Source organism: Oncorhynchus mykiss, chromosome 12 (genome assembly GCF_057628025.1).
Source record: "Oncorhynchus mykiss isolate SJ-2025 chromosome 12, ASM5762802v1, whole genome shotgun sequence".
NCBI lineage: Eukaryota > Metazoa > Chordata > Actinopteri > Salmoniformes > Salmonidae > Oncorhynchus > Oncorhynchus mykiss.
In genome coordinates this window covers 5,385,001-5,401,905 of record NC_143033.1, presented here as the reverse complement: position 1 = coordinate 5,401,905, position 16,905 = coordinate 5,385,001, and the positions used below count along the sequence as shown (strand labels likewise).

Below are 16,905 nucleotides of genomic sequence, written 5' to 3'. Positions count from 1 at the left end.
CTGTCTTCCTCTAGTCAATACTACTGTCTTCCTCTAGTCAATACTACTGTCTTCCTCTAGTCAATACTACTGTCTTCCTCTACTCTAGTCAATACTACTGTCCTCTACTCTAGTCAATACTACTGTCCTCCTCTAGTCAATACTACTGTCTTCCTCTAGTCAATACTACTGTCCTCCTCTAGTCAATACTACTGTCCTCCTCTAGTCAATTCTACTGTCTTCCTCTAGTCAATACTACTGTCCTCCTCTAGTCAATACTACTGTCTTCCTCTAGTCAATACTACTGTCTTCCTTTAGTCAATACTACTGTCTTCCTCTAGTCAATACTATTGGGGGGGGGGGGGGCAGAATTAAACAGCTGTTGCTGGAATAGCATCTCTCTCAACAGAATAACCTCTCTCTCTCTCTCTCTCTCTCTCTCTCTGTCTCTCTCTCTCTCTCTCTCTCTCTCTCTCTCTCTCTCTCTCTCTCTCTCTCTCTCTCTCCCTGGGGAGATGCTTCCTATTAATCAACTCACATCGTCCTAAGCATACAGAAGGTTTCCTAACTAAATAGCTATAATAGTCATGGTGCAAGACAGTGTGTCATTAACAACATCTGCACAGGGATACCCACAGGCAGCTTCAAATATGCTGATCAACACCCAACAGGGTAACCCAGACCTAAACTACAGAAACACAGACCTAAACTACAGACTCACAGACCTAAACTACAGAAACACAGAGCTAAACTACAGAAACACAGAACACAGACCTAAACTACAGAAACACAGAACACAGACCTAAACTACAGAAACACAGACCTAAACTACAGACTCACAGACCTAAACTACAGAAACACAGACCTAAACTACAGAAACACAGAACACAGACCTAAACTACAGAAACACAGACCTAAACTACAGAAACACAGACCTAAACTACAGAAACACAGACCTAAACTACAGAAACACAGAACACAGACCTAAACTACAGAAACACAGACCTAAACTACAGAAACACAGACCTAAACTACAGAAACACAGAACACAGACCTAATCTACAGAAACACAGACCTAAACTACAGAAACACAGACCTAAACTACAGAAACACAGACCTAAACTACAGAAACACAGAACACAGACCTAATCTACAGAAACACAGAACACAGACCTAATCTACAGAAACAGAGACTTAATCTACAGAAACACAGACCTAAACTACAGAAACACAGAACACAGACCTAATCTACAGAAACACAGACCTAAAACTACAGAAACACAGACCTAAACTACAGAAACAATCCGGACCAACATCTGAAGATGTCATCATTCCGACGTATTTTTAATGAGATGGGTCTGTTAAGACCGCACCAAATCAAGACAGTAAATATGGATCTCTGACGTCACTGACTCCTTCACTAAACCCAGATCGATAAAGCCACCTTTCCATGCAAACAGAGATAATCCGTGGATTCTATTACCAGATTGTGTTACCATTCTGTTTTAATCCACCGCTAGGTACTGCAGGCTATGCATTAAAACTTGAAATCTCCCTCCTTGAGATGTCATGACTAACAATCTGTGATATCAATTACGAGCTTATCGGTACGGCTGTTGTTTAGCGGTGTCCACCATGTGATGGTAGAGTTTGTAAAACAAATAAATGGCCCTTGGACTGATGCAAATAACCACAATGTCATTCTACCAAGTAGGCCATAGGCTACGTTGTAGTTAACATTTAAAAGAGAAGGTTTTTTTGGGAAAGCCTTTGCTGTCTACCAGAACACTGTTTTCATTAGCATCATCGCTAACGGCTACACAGAGTGGTAGACACACACCACACAGACAGACAGACAGACAGACAGACAGACAGACAAAGGGCATTCTCATTACCTCTTCAGAAAGTTGCAGGAAATACGAATCACTGATGCATTCTGTTCATTTTGTATATTATAAACTTGTGCACATTAATACTGTACATTTTCAGTACAATGTAGTTGATTCCTTACTAAGGTCAACATATTTTTCAATTCCGTTTTAATGCCTGGATTCTTATGGTGGTGCCATAATTATCATAGATTGGCGGATCGCAACCAACTGAAAGGCCGCAAACACCGCCACCTACTGTACTGGAGTGTGAGGCCACCCTATTCATGTATTTCTCTTATCTAGTCCTGTGTTTCAGTTGATAGCCGTGGCTTTGAACACGAGGACACCAACCTTACTGAAGTACATGTTATTCCTATCACTCTATTGGCCTCGACCTAACTCACAGTGAGCACTCCTTGGATCCCTCACCCTGGACCCATCTTCCACTTCTAATCTCTTCACTGCCTCACAATACAACACTTTCTGCACTACTCTGATCATGGCAACCTCAACCTGCCTTTCACTCCAGCACCAAGGGTATCCCTACAGTTAACATACACAACCTTTTCCACTGATACCACAAAAAACTATTGTCTCGTGCCCTGCTGCAGACTTCTCACATCTAGAAATCGTCCTCCTTCACACCGCTGCAACATGACCATAAACTTGGCACCTAAAACACTGTAATGGGTTTGGGACAAAAGCTCTCACGGGATAGCTGACACATTCTAAATTGACTTTGTCGGGTAAAGACTCCGCATCGAAACTCAGCAGGAGATCGCTAGAAGATGCATATTGTTCATTCTAGCTGGAGAGGGCTAGACTAGTGAATCAAAACTGTTAAATGAAAAGTAGCCTAGTTAATATGAAAATAAGTCTGTACCTGATTAGCAGACGGCCGGCGCTAATGGACAACACTGACCATGTACGCTACAGTATATATCCATATGGGACTAGTTCTAGCTATTAAACACACATACTCATCGCCTCTATCCAGTCTCTCTCTATGCATTTGGCTCCTCTCTCCCTATAATATACATCCATATGTGGCTAGCCCTGGCTCCTGCCCACATGCTCACTACCACACAGGACACATAACCCCCTTCCTCTCCCCAGTCACCCCCAGTCAAAGTGCCCCTCCTGCTCGAAAACAAAAACCAGGCCTCCCTCCTCTGTGCTGGGGAGAGGGAAGCCTATAGTACCCCTCATGGTGTTGGGGGCAGAGAAAACACCTGCTACCAGGCCTGGCACCCAGGGAAGGGCAGAGAAAAGCCTGCTACCAGGCCTCCTCCAAACTGCTGCAGATCAACCTTCACACCTCACAGAGCGCCACTTCCAGCTAGCCCCCATTCACACACACACACACACACACACACACACACACACACACACACACACACACACACACACACACACACACACACACACACACACCTCAAACACAGACACCTTCCACAGCAAACTGGAATATTCCATCATAATTCCGGCTTTCAGTGAAGTGCTAACAGAGAAACCAGCCATCCAGGGATCTGGGGGAGACTGGGCTGTGTGTGTCCTGCAGCTCAACACCCTAGCCAGCCAGCCAGCCAACCAACCAGCCAACCAACCAACCAACCAACCAGCCAACCAAACAGCTACCCAGGGAGACAGGGGGAGACTGGGCTGTGTGTGTCCTACAGCTCAACACCCTAGCCAGGCAGCCAGCCAGTCAACCAACCAGCCAACCAGCCATCCAAGGAGCTGAGGGAGACTGGGCTGTGTGTGTCCTGCAGCTCAACATCCTAGCCAGGCAGCCAGCCAGCCAGCCAACAGCTGGCTTCCGGGTTGGGGGGAGACTGGGCTGTGTGTGTCCTACAGCTCAACACCCTAGCCAGGCAGCCATCAAGGGGAGCTGGGGGAGACTGGGCTGTGTGTGTCCTGCTGCTCAACATCCTAGCCAGGCAGCCAGCCAGCCAACCAACCAGCCAACCAGCCATCAAAGGAGCTGGGGGAGACTGGGCTGTGTGTGTCCTGCAGCTCAACACCCCAGCCAACCAGCCATCAAAGGAGCTGGGGGAGACTGGGCTGTGTGTGTCCTGCAGCTCAACACCCTAGCCAGGCAGCCAGCCAGCCAGCCAGACAGCCAGCCAGCCAACCAGCAAGCCAGCCAACCAGCCAGCCAGCCAGCCAACCAGCCAGCCAGCCAGCCAGCCAGCCAACATCACGGACAGACTTCTACAACTTCTACCACAGAGATTTAGTGTTCATCCCAAATGGCAATGGCACCCTGTTCCCGATGAAGTGCACTGTTTTTTTATTTTTTTTTATTTTTTTTTTATTTTTTTTTATTTTACCCCTTTTTCTCCCCAATTGCGTGGTGTCCAATTGTTGTAGTAGCTACTATCTTGTCTCATCGCTACAACTCCCGTACGGGCTCGGGAGAGACGAAGGTTGAAAGTCATGCGTCCTCCGATACACAACCAACCAAGCCGCTGCTTCTTTAACACAGCGCACATCCAACCCGGAAGCCAGCCGCACCAATGCGCCAGAGGAAACACCGTACACCGTGCACCACAGCGCCCAGCCCGCCACAGGATTCGCTGGTGCGCGATGAGACAAGGACACCCCTACCGACCAAGCCCTCCCTAACCCGGGCGACGCTAGGCCAATTGTGCGTCGCCCCACGGACCTCCCGGGCGCGGCCGGTTACGATAGAGCCTGGGCGCGAACCCAGGACTCTGATGGCACAGCTGGCGCTGCAGTACAGCGCCCTTAACCACTGCGCCACCCGGGAGGCCCAAAGTGCACTGTTTTTGACCAGGGCCCACAGGGAATAGGGTGCCATTTTGGACATGGTCCCGTAACACGATGTAATACCATACAGTGAGATATGGCTTCCACGTCCCACGTCATATGGCTTCCACGTCCCACCTACACTGTTCTATTGTTGGGAAGTACTCTTGCTTTAAAATAAGATACTTTCAAATCAAATATCAACTATCAATTTAGTTCTGAATGAATGTATTGATTTTTGAGAGTATCTAAGCTGACCTATTCCCTATATAGTGCACTACTTTAGACCAGAGCCCTATGGAACACTATTCCCTATATAGTGCACTACTTTAGACCAGAGCCCTATGGAACCCTATTCCCTATGTAGTGCACTACTTTAGACCAGAGCCCTATGGAACCCTATTCCCTATGTAGTGCACTACTTTAGACCAGAGCCCTATGGAACCCTATTCCCTATATAGTGCACTACTTTAGCCCAGAGCCCTATGGAACCCTATTCCCTATGTAGTGCACTACTTTAGACCAGAGCCCTATGGAACACTATTCCCTATATAGTGCACTACTTTAGACCAGAGCCCTATGGAACCCTATTCCCTATATAGTGCACTACTTTAGACCAGAGCCCTATGGAACCCTATTCCCTATATAGTGCACTACTTTAGACCAGAGCCCTATGGAACCCTATTCCCTATATAGTGCACTACTTTAGACCAGAGCCCTATGGAACACTATTCCCTATATAGTGCACTACTTTAGACCAGAGCCCTATGGAACCCTATTCCCTATATAGTGCACTACTTTAGACCAGAGCCCTATGGAACCCTATTCCCTATATAGTGCACTACTTTAGACCAGAGCCCTATGGAACCCTATTCCCTATATAGTGCACTACTTTAGACCAGAGCCCTATGGAACCCTATTCCCTATATAGTGCACTACTTTAGACCAGAGCCCTATGGAACCCTATTCCCTATATAGTGCACTACTTTAGACCAGAGCCCTATGGAACCCTATTCCCTATTATAGTGCACTACTTTAAACCAGAGTCCTATAGAACCCTATTACCTACATATAGTGCACTACTTCAGTCCAGAGCCCTATGGAACCCTATTCCCTATTATAGTGCACTACTTTAGACCAGAGCCCTATGGAACCCTATTCCCTATTATAGTGCACTACTTTAAACCAGAGTCCTATAGAACCCTATTCCCTATATAGTGCACTACTTTAGCCCAGAGCCCTATGGAACCCTATTCCCTATATAGTGCACTACTTTAGACCAGAGCCCTATGGAACCCTATTCCCTATATAGTGCACTACTTTAGACCAGAGAGCCCTATGGTGATCTGATTAAAGGTGCATGGTGCCATTTGGGATACATCCTTGGTTTGCATTGTGATTGACAGGTCCTATTAGCATTAATTGTGACTTGAGACTGTTATTCTAGACCAGATCTCAGACTAATGACTTTCTAATTTTCACTTCAGCAATTGGTGGGTAAGTGGGGAGGAGGGAGGAGGAGGAGGAGGAGGAGGAGAGCAGAGCACGCCTAGTGCGTTAACTCCCTGTTCAGGGGCAGAAAGACAGATTTGTACCTTGTCAGCTGGGGGATTCAAACTTACAACCTTTCGGTTACTAGTCCAACGCTCTAACCACTAGGCTACCCTGCCGGCCACTTAAACTGTAGATAACGTACATATAACCTGTATATAACCTGTATATAGCCTGTATATAGCCTGTATATAACCTGTATATAACCTGTATATAGCCTGTATATAGCCTGTATATAGCCTGTATATAGCCTGTATATAACCTGTATATAGCCTGTATATAACCTGTATATAACCTGTATATAGCCTGTATATAACCTGTATATAACCTGTATATAGCCTGTATTTAGCCTGTATATAGCCTGTATATAACCTGTATATAACCTGTATATAGCCTGTATATAGCCTGTATATAGCCTGTATATAGCCTGTATATAACCTGTATATAACCTGTATATAGCCTGTATTTAGCCTGTATATAGCCTGTATATAACCTGTATGTAGCCTGTATATAACCTGTATATAACCTGTATATAACCTGTATATAGCCTGTATATAACCTGTATATAACCTGTATATAGCCTGTATTTAGCCTGTATTTAGCCTGTATATAACCTGTATATAACCTGTATATAGCCTGTATATAGCCTATATTTAGCCTGTATATAGCCTGTATATAGCCTGTATATAACCTGTATATAACATGTATATAACCTGTATATAACCTGTATATAACCTGTATATAGCCTGTATATAGCCTGTATATAGCCTGTATATAGCCTGTATATAGCCTGTATATAGCCTGTATATAGCCTGTATTTAGCCTGTATATAGCCTGTATATAACCTGTATATAACCTGTATATAGCCTGTATATAACCTGTATATAGCCTGTATATAACCTGTATATAACCTGTATATAGCCTGTATATAACCTGTATATAGCCTGTATATAGCCTGTATATAACCTGTATATAACCTGTATATAACCTGTATATAGCTTGTATATAGCCTGTATATAACCTGTATATAACCTGTATATAACCTGTATATAACCTGTATATAACCTGTATTTAACCTGTATATAGCCTGTATATAACCTGTATATAACCTGTATATAACCTGTATATAACCTGTATATAGCCTGTATATAGCCTGTATATAGCCTGTATATAACATGTATATAGCTTGTATATAGCCTGTATATAACCTGTATATAGCCTGTATATAACCTGTATATAACCTGTATATAACCTGTATATAACCTGTATATAGCCTGTATATAACCTGTATATAGCCTGTATATAACCTGTATATAACCTGTATATAACCTGTATATAGCCTTTATATAACCTGTATATAACCTGTATATAACCTGTATATAACCTGTATATAACCTGTATATAACCTGTATATAACCTGTATATAACCTGTATATAACCTGTATATAGCCTGTATATAACCTGTATATAGCCTGTATATAACCTGTATATAACCTGTATATAACATGTATATAACCTGTATATAACCTGTATATAGCCTGTATATAACCTGTATATGACCTGTATATAACCTGTATATAGCCTGTATATAACCTGTATATAGCCTGTATATAACCTGTATATAACCTGTATATAACCTGTATATAACCTGTATATAGCCTGTATATAACCTGTATATAACCTGTATATAACCTGTATATAGCCTGTATATAACCTGTATATAACCTGTATATAGCCTGTATATAGCCTGTATATAACCTGTATATAACCTGTATATAGCTTCGTTATTGTTATTTTATTGACTTATTTTTTTCTTTCTATTTATTTGCTAATTGTCTTACTTTTTAACTGCATTGTTGGGATTCGACACGTGACAAGTACAATTTATTTTCATTTGATTTTAAAATGGATTCAATTTCGAGAGTTGTTTTGTCACTGGCCTCCACACAATACCCCATGATGTCAAAGTCAAGTTAGTTTTTTTTTTACATTTTTACAAATTAATTTAAAAAATGAAAAGCTGAAATGTCTTGAATAAATGAGTACTCAGCCCCTTTGTTATGGCAAGACATAATTAATTCAGGAGTAAAAATGTGTTAACAAGTCGTATTATAAGCTGCATGGACTGAATGACTATCTCGTCTCTGTACCCCCACACATACAGTACAATTATCTGTAAGGTCCCTCAATCGAGCAGTGAATTTCAAACACAGATTCAACCACAAGGACCAGGGATGGGAAATGTAAAATATATCACTAGCCACTTTAAACAATGCTACCTAATATAATGTTTACATACCCTACATTATTCATCTCATATGTATATGTATATACTGTACTCTATATCATCTACTGCATCTTTATGCAATACATGTATCACTAGCCACTTTAACTATGCCACTTTGTTTACATACTCATCTCATATGTATATACTGCACTCAATACCATCTACTGTATCTTGCCTATGCCGCTCTGTACCATCACTCATTCATATATCCTTATGTACATATTCTTTATCCCCTTACACTTGTGTCTATAAGGTAGTAGTTTTGGACTTGTCAGCTAGATTACTTGTTGGTTATTACTGCATTGTCGGAACTAGAAGCACAAGCATTTCGCTACACTCGCATTAACATCTGCTAACCATGTGTATGTGACGAATAAAATTTGATTTGATTTGATTTTGATTTGATATTTGCCAATGCCTCGCAAATTGGTAGAAGGATAAAACATTGTTTTTTTAAAGCAGACATTGAATATGCCTTTGAGCATGTTGAAATGACCAATTACATTTTTGGATGAGTGTATGAATACACTACTCCTTCCTAACTCAGTTGCCGGAGAGGAAGGAAACCACTCAGGGATTTCACCACGAGGTGAATGGTGACTGTAAAACAGTTGCAGAGGTTAATGGCTGTGACGGGAGACAACTGGGGATGGATCAACAACATTGAATTTACTCCACAATAGTGACCTAAATGATTGTGAAAAGATGTATAGAATTAAAATATTCCAAAACATGCATCGTGTTTACAACAAGGCACAAAAATAATACCTGCAAACAATGTGGCAAAGCCATCTGAAGACAAAGTGTTACGTTTGGGGCAAATCCAATATAACAATTTTTTTTTGTTTTATTATTTTACCTTTATTTAACTAGGCAAGTCAGTTAAGAACAAATTCTTATTTTCAAGGACGGCCGAGGAACAGTGGGTTAACTGCCTGTTCAGCGGCAGAACGACATTGTCAGCTCGGGGATTTGAACTTGCAACCTTCCGGTTACTAGTCCAACACTCTAACCACTAGGCTACCCTGCCGCCCCACATTACTGTATATACTGTACCACCACCATCCATATTTCCAAGCATCGTGCTGCATCATTTTTCAGGATAAAAAATAAAACGTGATGGAGCAAGGCGCAGGTCAAAACCCTAGAGAAAAACCTGGTGCAGTCTGCTTTCCACCAGATACTGGGGGATGAATTCACCTTTCAGCAGGACAATAACCTAAAACACAAGACCAAATCTACACTGCAGTTGCTTACCAAGAAGACAGTGAAGGGAATAGGGACACAACTCATAATAACATGACCTCTCCTTCAGAGTGTTCCGTGTTCAGAGTGTTCCGTGTTCAGAGTGTTCCGTGTTCAGAGTGTTCCGTGTTCAGAGTGTTCTGTGTTCAGTGTTCTGTGTTCAGAGTGTTCCGTGTTGAGAGTGTTCCGTGTTCAGAGTGTTCTGTGTTCAGAGTGTTCTGTGTTCAGAGTGTTCCGTGTTGAGAGTGTTCTGTGTTCAGAGTCTTCCGTGTTGAGAGTGTTCTGTGTTCACAGTGTTCTGTGTTCAGAGTGTTCTGTGTTCAGAGTATTCTGTGTTATTATTATACTAGAGCAAACTCATTTCCATGGCAGCACGTTACATAGCAGTGTACCTTCAAGACTTGGAGCTGTGAATTACCAGAGCTCAGTGACTTTTTATTCTGTAATGGAAATGAGTTTGCTCTGTCATCTAAGTCTTCTAGCTTCTGTACACTGCTCTGTTTGCGTAGTGGCTTACCGGAAGAGGCAGAGGACACATGAGGTCGAAACAGTAGAATGATTCAAATGAATCCTGCATGTTTCCTACAGTACTTTATCAATATTGACTGTTTATTGTGTTTCTTTTTTTATTTTACCCCCTTTTTCTCCCCAATTTCGTAGTATCCAATTGTTAATAGCTACTACCTTGGCTTATCGCTACAACTCCCATACGGGCTCGGGAGAGACGAAGGTTGAAAGTCATGCGTCCTCCGATACACAACCCAACAAAGCCGCACTGCTTCTTGACACAGCGTGCATCCAACCCGGAAGCCAGCCGCACCAATGTGTCGGAGGAAACACCGTCAGTCAGCCAGGACCTGCCAGAGCCGCCAGCCAGGAGCTGCCAGAGCCGCCAGCCAGCCAGGAGCTGCCAGAGCCGCCAGCCAGCCAGGAGCTGCCAGAGCCGTCAGTCAGCCAGGAGCTGCCAGAGCCGTCAGTCAGCCAGGATCTGCCAGAGCCGCCAGCCAGCCAGGATCTGCCAGAGCCATCAGCCAGCCAGGAGCTGCCAGAGCCGTCAGCCAGCCAGGAGCTGCCAGAGCCGTCAGCCAGCCAGGAGCTGCCAGAGCCGCCAGCCAGCCAGGAGCTGCCAGAGCCGCCAGCCAGCCAGGAGCTGCCAGAGCCGCCAGCCAGCCAGGAGCTGCCAGATCCGCCAGCCAGCCAGGAGCTGCCAGATCCGCCAGCCAGCCAGGAGCTGCCAGAGCCGCCAGCCAGCCAGGAGCTGCCAGAGCCGTCAGTCAGCCAGGAGCTGCCAGAGCCGTCAGTCAGCCAGGATCTGCCAGAGCCGTCAGTCAGCCAGGATCTGCCAGAGCCGTCAGTCAGCCAGGCGATGCCAGAATCGTCCTTCACTCCGGCGCTGCCAGAGTCTCCCGCCTGTCAGGCGCTGCCGGAATCCCCCATCCATTCGGGACCCATGTCTAGGGTTCCCAGTCCAAGGTCGGTGGCGAGAGTCGCCGCTTTAAAGAGGCCACGGAGGCGGGCGAAGAGGCGCACTAGAACAATGGTGAAGTGGGGTCCACGTCCTGCGCCAGAACCGCCACCACGGACAAACGCCCACCCAGACCCTCCCCTATAGGTTCAGGTTTTGCGGCCGGAGTCCGCACCTTTTGGGGGGGGGGGGGGGGGGGTACTGTCACTTTCTGACCTTTATTTCCTTTGTTTTGTCTTTATTTAGCATGGGCAGGGCGTGAGTTGGGGTGGGCAGTCTATGTGTGTTTTTCTATGTTTTTCCATTTCCATGTTTGGCCTGATATTGTTCTCAATCAGAGGCAGCTGTTTATCGTTGTCCCTGATTGAGAACCATATTTAGGTAGCCTGGGTTTCACTGTTGGTGGGTGTTTGTTTCCTGCGTCAGTGTTTGTGCCACACGGGACTGTTTCGGTTTGGTTTATTTCACGTTATCGTTTATTGTGTTCAGGCTTTTCTTATTAAAATCGTCATGGACACTTACAACGCTGCGTATTGGTCCGATCCTTGCTACACCTCTTCAGACGAAGAGGAGGAAATCTGCCGTTACAACAATCTACAGTATATGGGGATCAGCCTCTTCCTCACTAATGGAACAATCTATATGGGGATCAGCCTCTTCCTCACTAATGGAACAATCTATATGGGGATCAGCCTCTTCCTCACTAATAGAACAATCTATATGGGGATCAGCCTCTTCCTCACTAATAGAACAATCTATATGGGGATCAGCCTCTTCCTCACTAATAGAACAATAGGTCTTGTTTGATTGTTTTATGGATGCTGTAGATGTTGTAGCAGCGTATGAGCGCTGTGGGATTCAGAGGGGATTTATCAGGAACACACGCCATGACAAACAAACACAATTAAGAGCTGGGCGAGAAGTGGGGAGGTTAAGCCTACATATCTGCAGCCATTAACTTCAGAGGGTTCTGTGTCCTGTGTTCCGTGTTCCGTGTTCTGGGGCTATAGGTCTAGTTCCATTAACTTCAGAGGGTTCTGTCTTCTGTGTTCTGGGGCTATAGGTCTAGTTCCATTAATACCAGAGGGTTCTGTGTTCTGTGTTCTGGGGCTATGGGTCTAGTTCCATTAACTTCAGAGGGTTCTGTGTTCTGTGTTCTGGGGCTATAGGTCTAGTTCCATTAATACCAGAGGGTTCTGTGTTCTGTGTTCTGGGGCTATAGGTCTAGTTCCATTAACTTCACAGGGTTCTGTGTTCTGGGGCTAGAGGTCTAGTTCCATTAACTTCACAGGGTTCTGTGTTCTGGGGCTATAGGTCTAGTTCCATTAACTTCACAGGGTTCTGTGTTCTGGGGCTAGAGGTCTAGTTCCATTAACTTCACAGGGTTCTGTGTTCTGGGGCTAGAGGTCTAGTTCCATTAACTTCACAGGGTTCTGTGTTCTGGGGCTAGAGGTCTAGTTCCATTAACATCACAGGGTTCTGTGTTCTGGGGCTAGAGGTCTAGTTCCATTAACATCAGAGTGCTCAGCCAATTCCCGCAGCAAGTGAGGAATTTGTGGATTAAAAAGGTGCACTGTCGGTAGTGTGGACATGGTTTGGTTTTAAGACAACAGACACAGAACAAACAAAAAAACGTTATTTGTAAGTGGGCAGTGGCTGTAAAAGGGGGAAACATGAGTAACCTCCTATAGCCACCTAAAAAGCTGCCATGTGATTGACTATGGTGAAAGTACGAAGTAGCGCAAAACTCCAACATCCACCCCAGTGCCAGGCCTAAAACAACATCAAGTTTGAACTAAAATACTGGTTGCTAGGTTCTGGCCTTTCTAGGGAGTTTTTCCTAGCCACCGTGCTTCTACACCTGCATTGCTTGCTGTTTGGGGTTTTATGCTGAGTTTCTGTACAGCACTTTGTGACATCAGCTGATGTAAGAAGGGCTTTATAAATACATTTGATTGATTGATTGATCAGAGGGTTCTGTGTTCTGTGTTCTGGGGCTATATGTCTAGTTCCATTGACTTCAGAAGGTTATGTGTTCTGGGGCTATAGGACTAGTTCCATTAACTTCAGAGGGTTCTGTGTTCTGTGTCCGTGGCTACAGGTCTAGTTCTATTAACTTCAGAAGGTTCTGTGTTCTGTGTTCTGTGTTCTGGGGATGTAGGTAGGATTTATTGTTAAGCAGCTCAGAACCGCATGTCGGCTGCATGTCCTTCTTAATACTTATCCAACAGATATTTATTTACTAACACGCACACAGCAAAGCAATTCAACAAGGAAATACTGATGGATACTACAGATTAGAGTATGTGCTGATATGGGAACCAGGGGAGTGCTGCCCAAGTATTCTAACCCTGTGTGCTGGTCCATGGGCATGACAATGCAACGGTGGAATTCTGAAGTTACTGTATGACATAATATTCTCATAGGAAAGTGGAGGTAATAGTGGAGGGACCTCTAACTTTCCCAAAATAAGTATCGGTGTACTGGTTGATGCAATAGGGACCTCATAACAAACATGCTTAAATCACAATTAGGCACACCGTTTTGTGTATTGCTACTCTTAGATAATAACTTTACATTGTCCAAGTACTAATCCTGTATGTGAAAACATCAAAGACTCTCAAGAATCCGGTTCTGTTCCCCAGTCACAGAAGTTCTACAAGCTAACAAGGTTTCAACACAGCAGGGGATTGGCTACCTCAGGTGTCTGGGAGTCAATGGGTGTGAAGCACAGTGTGCCAATGAGATAAGCTACCATATTAAACACTTTACATACAAACACTCATTAACTCTCTCTTTTTCCCTGTCTCTCTCTCTCTCTCTCTCTCTATTCAGTACAATTTAATTTTAAGGGCTTTATTGGCATGGGAATCATATGTTCATATTGCCAAAGCAAGTGAAGTAGATAAAAAACAAAAGTGAAATAAACAATAAAAAATTAACAGTAAACATTAAACTCACAAAAGTTCCGAAATAATAGACATTTCAAATGTCATATTATGTCTATATACAGTGTTGTAACAATGTGCAAATAGTTCAAGTACAAAAGGGAAAATGTTTCAACAAATATTGGTTGTATCCCTCTATGCCCTCCGACGAACCATCAAACAGGCAAAGCATTAATACAGGACTAAGATCGAATCGTACTACACCAGCTCTGACGCTCGTCAGATGTGGCAGGGCCTGCAAACCATTCCAGACTACAAAGGGAAGCACAGCTGAGAGCTGCACAGTGACACGAGCCTACCAGACAAGCTAAACTACTTCTTTGCTTGCTTCGAGGGAAATAACACTAAAACATGCATGAGAGCACCAGCTGTTCTGGAAGGTTGTGTGATCACGCTCTCTGCAGCCAATGTGAGTAAGACCTTTAAACAGGTCAACATTCACAAGGCCGCAGGGCCAGACAGATTACCAGGACGTGTACTCCGAGCATGCGTTGGCCACTGGAAAGTGTCTTTACTTACATTTTCAACCTCTCTCTGTCTGAGTCTGAAATATAAACATCTTTCAAGCAGACCACCATAGTGCCTGTGAACACTAAGGTAACCTGCCTAAATGACTACCGACCCATAGCACTCAGGTCTGTAGCGATGAAGTGCTTCGAAAGGCTGGTCATGGCTCACATGGCTCACATCAACACCATTATCCCAGAAACCCTAGACAAACTCCAATTTGCATACCGCCCTAACAGATCCACAGGCAATCTCTATTGCAGTCCACACGGCCCTTTCCCACCTGGACAAAAGGAACACCTATGTGAGAATGCTATTCATTGACTATAGCTCACCATTCAACACCATAGTGCCCTCAAAGCGTATCAACAAGCTAAGGACCCTGGGACTAAACACCTCCCAATGCAACTGGATCCTGGACTTCCTGAGGGCCCGCCCCCAGGTGGTAAGGGTAGGTAACAACAGGGGCACCTCAGGGGTGCGTGCTCAGTCCCCTTCTGTACTCCCAGTTCACTCATGACTGGACAGCCAGACATGACTCAAACACCATCATTAAGTTTGCTGATGAGATAACAGTGGTAGGCCCAATCACCAACAATGACAAGACAGCCTATGGGGAGGAGGTCAGAGACCTGGTGCCAGGACAACAACTTCTCCCTCAATGTGATCAAGACAAAGGAGATGATTGTGGATGACAGGAAAAAGAGGACAGAGCATGCCCCCATTCTTATCGACGGGGCTGTAGTGGAGCAGGTTGAGAGCTTCAAGTTCCTTGGTGTCCACATCATCAACAAACTAACATGGTCCAAGCACACCAAGACAGTCGTGCAGAGGGCACGAAGAAACCTATTCCCCCTCAGGAGACAGAAAAGATTTAGAGATCAAGAGGCTTCCAAACAGCTTCTACCCCCAAGCGTTAAGACTCCTGAACATCTAATCATATGCCCAACCCATTTACACTGCTGCTACTCTCTGTTGTTATCATCTATGCATAGTCACTTTAAATAACTCTACCTACAGTACATGTACATATTACCTCAACTACCTCAACTCTGTACCGGTACCCCCTGTATATAGCCTCCACATTGACTCTAACGGTACCCTCTGTATATAGCCTCCACATTGACTCTGTACCAGTACCCCCTGTATATAGCCTCCACATTGACTCTGTACCGGTACCCCCTGTATATAGCCTCCACATTGACTCTGTACCGGTACCCCCCTGTATATAGCCTCCACATTGACTCTGTACCGGTACCCCCTGTATATAGCCTCCACATTGACTCTAACGGTACCCTCTGTATATAGCCTCCACATTGACTCTGTACCGGTACCCCCTGTATATAGCCTCCACATTGACTCTGTACCGTAACACCCTGTATATAGCCTCCATATTGACTCTTTACTGGTACCCCCTGTATATAGCCTCCACATTGACTCTGTACCGGTACCCCTGTATATAGCCTCCACATTGACTCTGTACCGGTACACCCTGTATATAGCCTCCACATTGACTCTGTACCGGTACCCCCTGTATATAGCCTCCACATTGACTCTGTATCGTAATACCCTGTATATAGCCTCCACGTTGACTCTGTACCGGTACCCCCTGTATATAGCCTCCACATTGACTCTGTACCAGTACCCCCTGTATATAGCCTCCACATTGACTCTGTACCCCCTGTATATAGCCTCCACATTGACTCTGTACCCCCTGTATATAGCCTCCACATTGACTCTGTACCTGTACTTGTTACTTTTATTTCTTATTCTTATTTGTCCTTTTTTTAAACTGCATTGTTGGTTAGGGGCTAGTAAGTAAGCATTTCACTGTAAGGTCTACTACACCTGCTGTATTCAGCATTTCACTGTAAGGTCTACTACACCTGTTGTATTCAGCATTTCACTGTAAGGTCTACTACACCTGTTGTATTCAGCATTTCACTGTAAGGTCTACTACACCTGTTGTATTCAGCATTTCACTGTAAGGTCTACTACACCTGTTGTATTAAGCATTTCACTGTAAGGTCTACTACACCTGTTGTATTCAGCATTTCACTGTAAGGTCTACTACACCTGTTGTATTCAGCATTTCACTGTAAGGTCTACTACACCTGTTGTATTCAGCATTTCACTGTAAGGTCTACTACACCTGTTGTATTCAGCATTTCACTGTAAGGTCTACTACACCTGTTGTATTCAGCATTTCACTGTAAGGTCTACTACACCTGTTGTATTCAGCATTTCACTGTAAGGTCTACTACACCTGTTGTATTCAGC

The 16,905-nt window shown here is 44.3% G+C and overlaps 1 protein-coding gene across 1 annotated transcript in view; it reads right to left on the bottom strand.

Moving 5' to 3' along the window:
• Positions 1-16,905, bottom strand: part of dcc (DCC netrin 1 receptor) — a 584,728-nt gene that overhangs the window by 503,588 nt on the left and 64,235 nt on the right. The gene's annotated exons all lie outside the window — the stretch shown is intronic.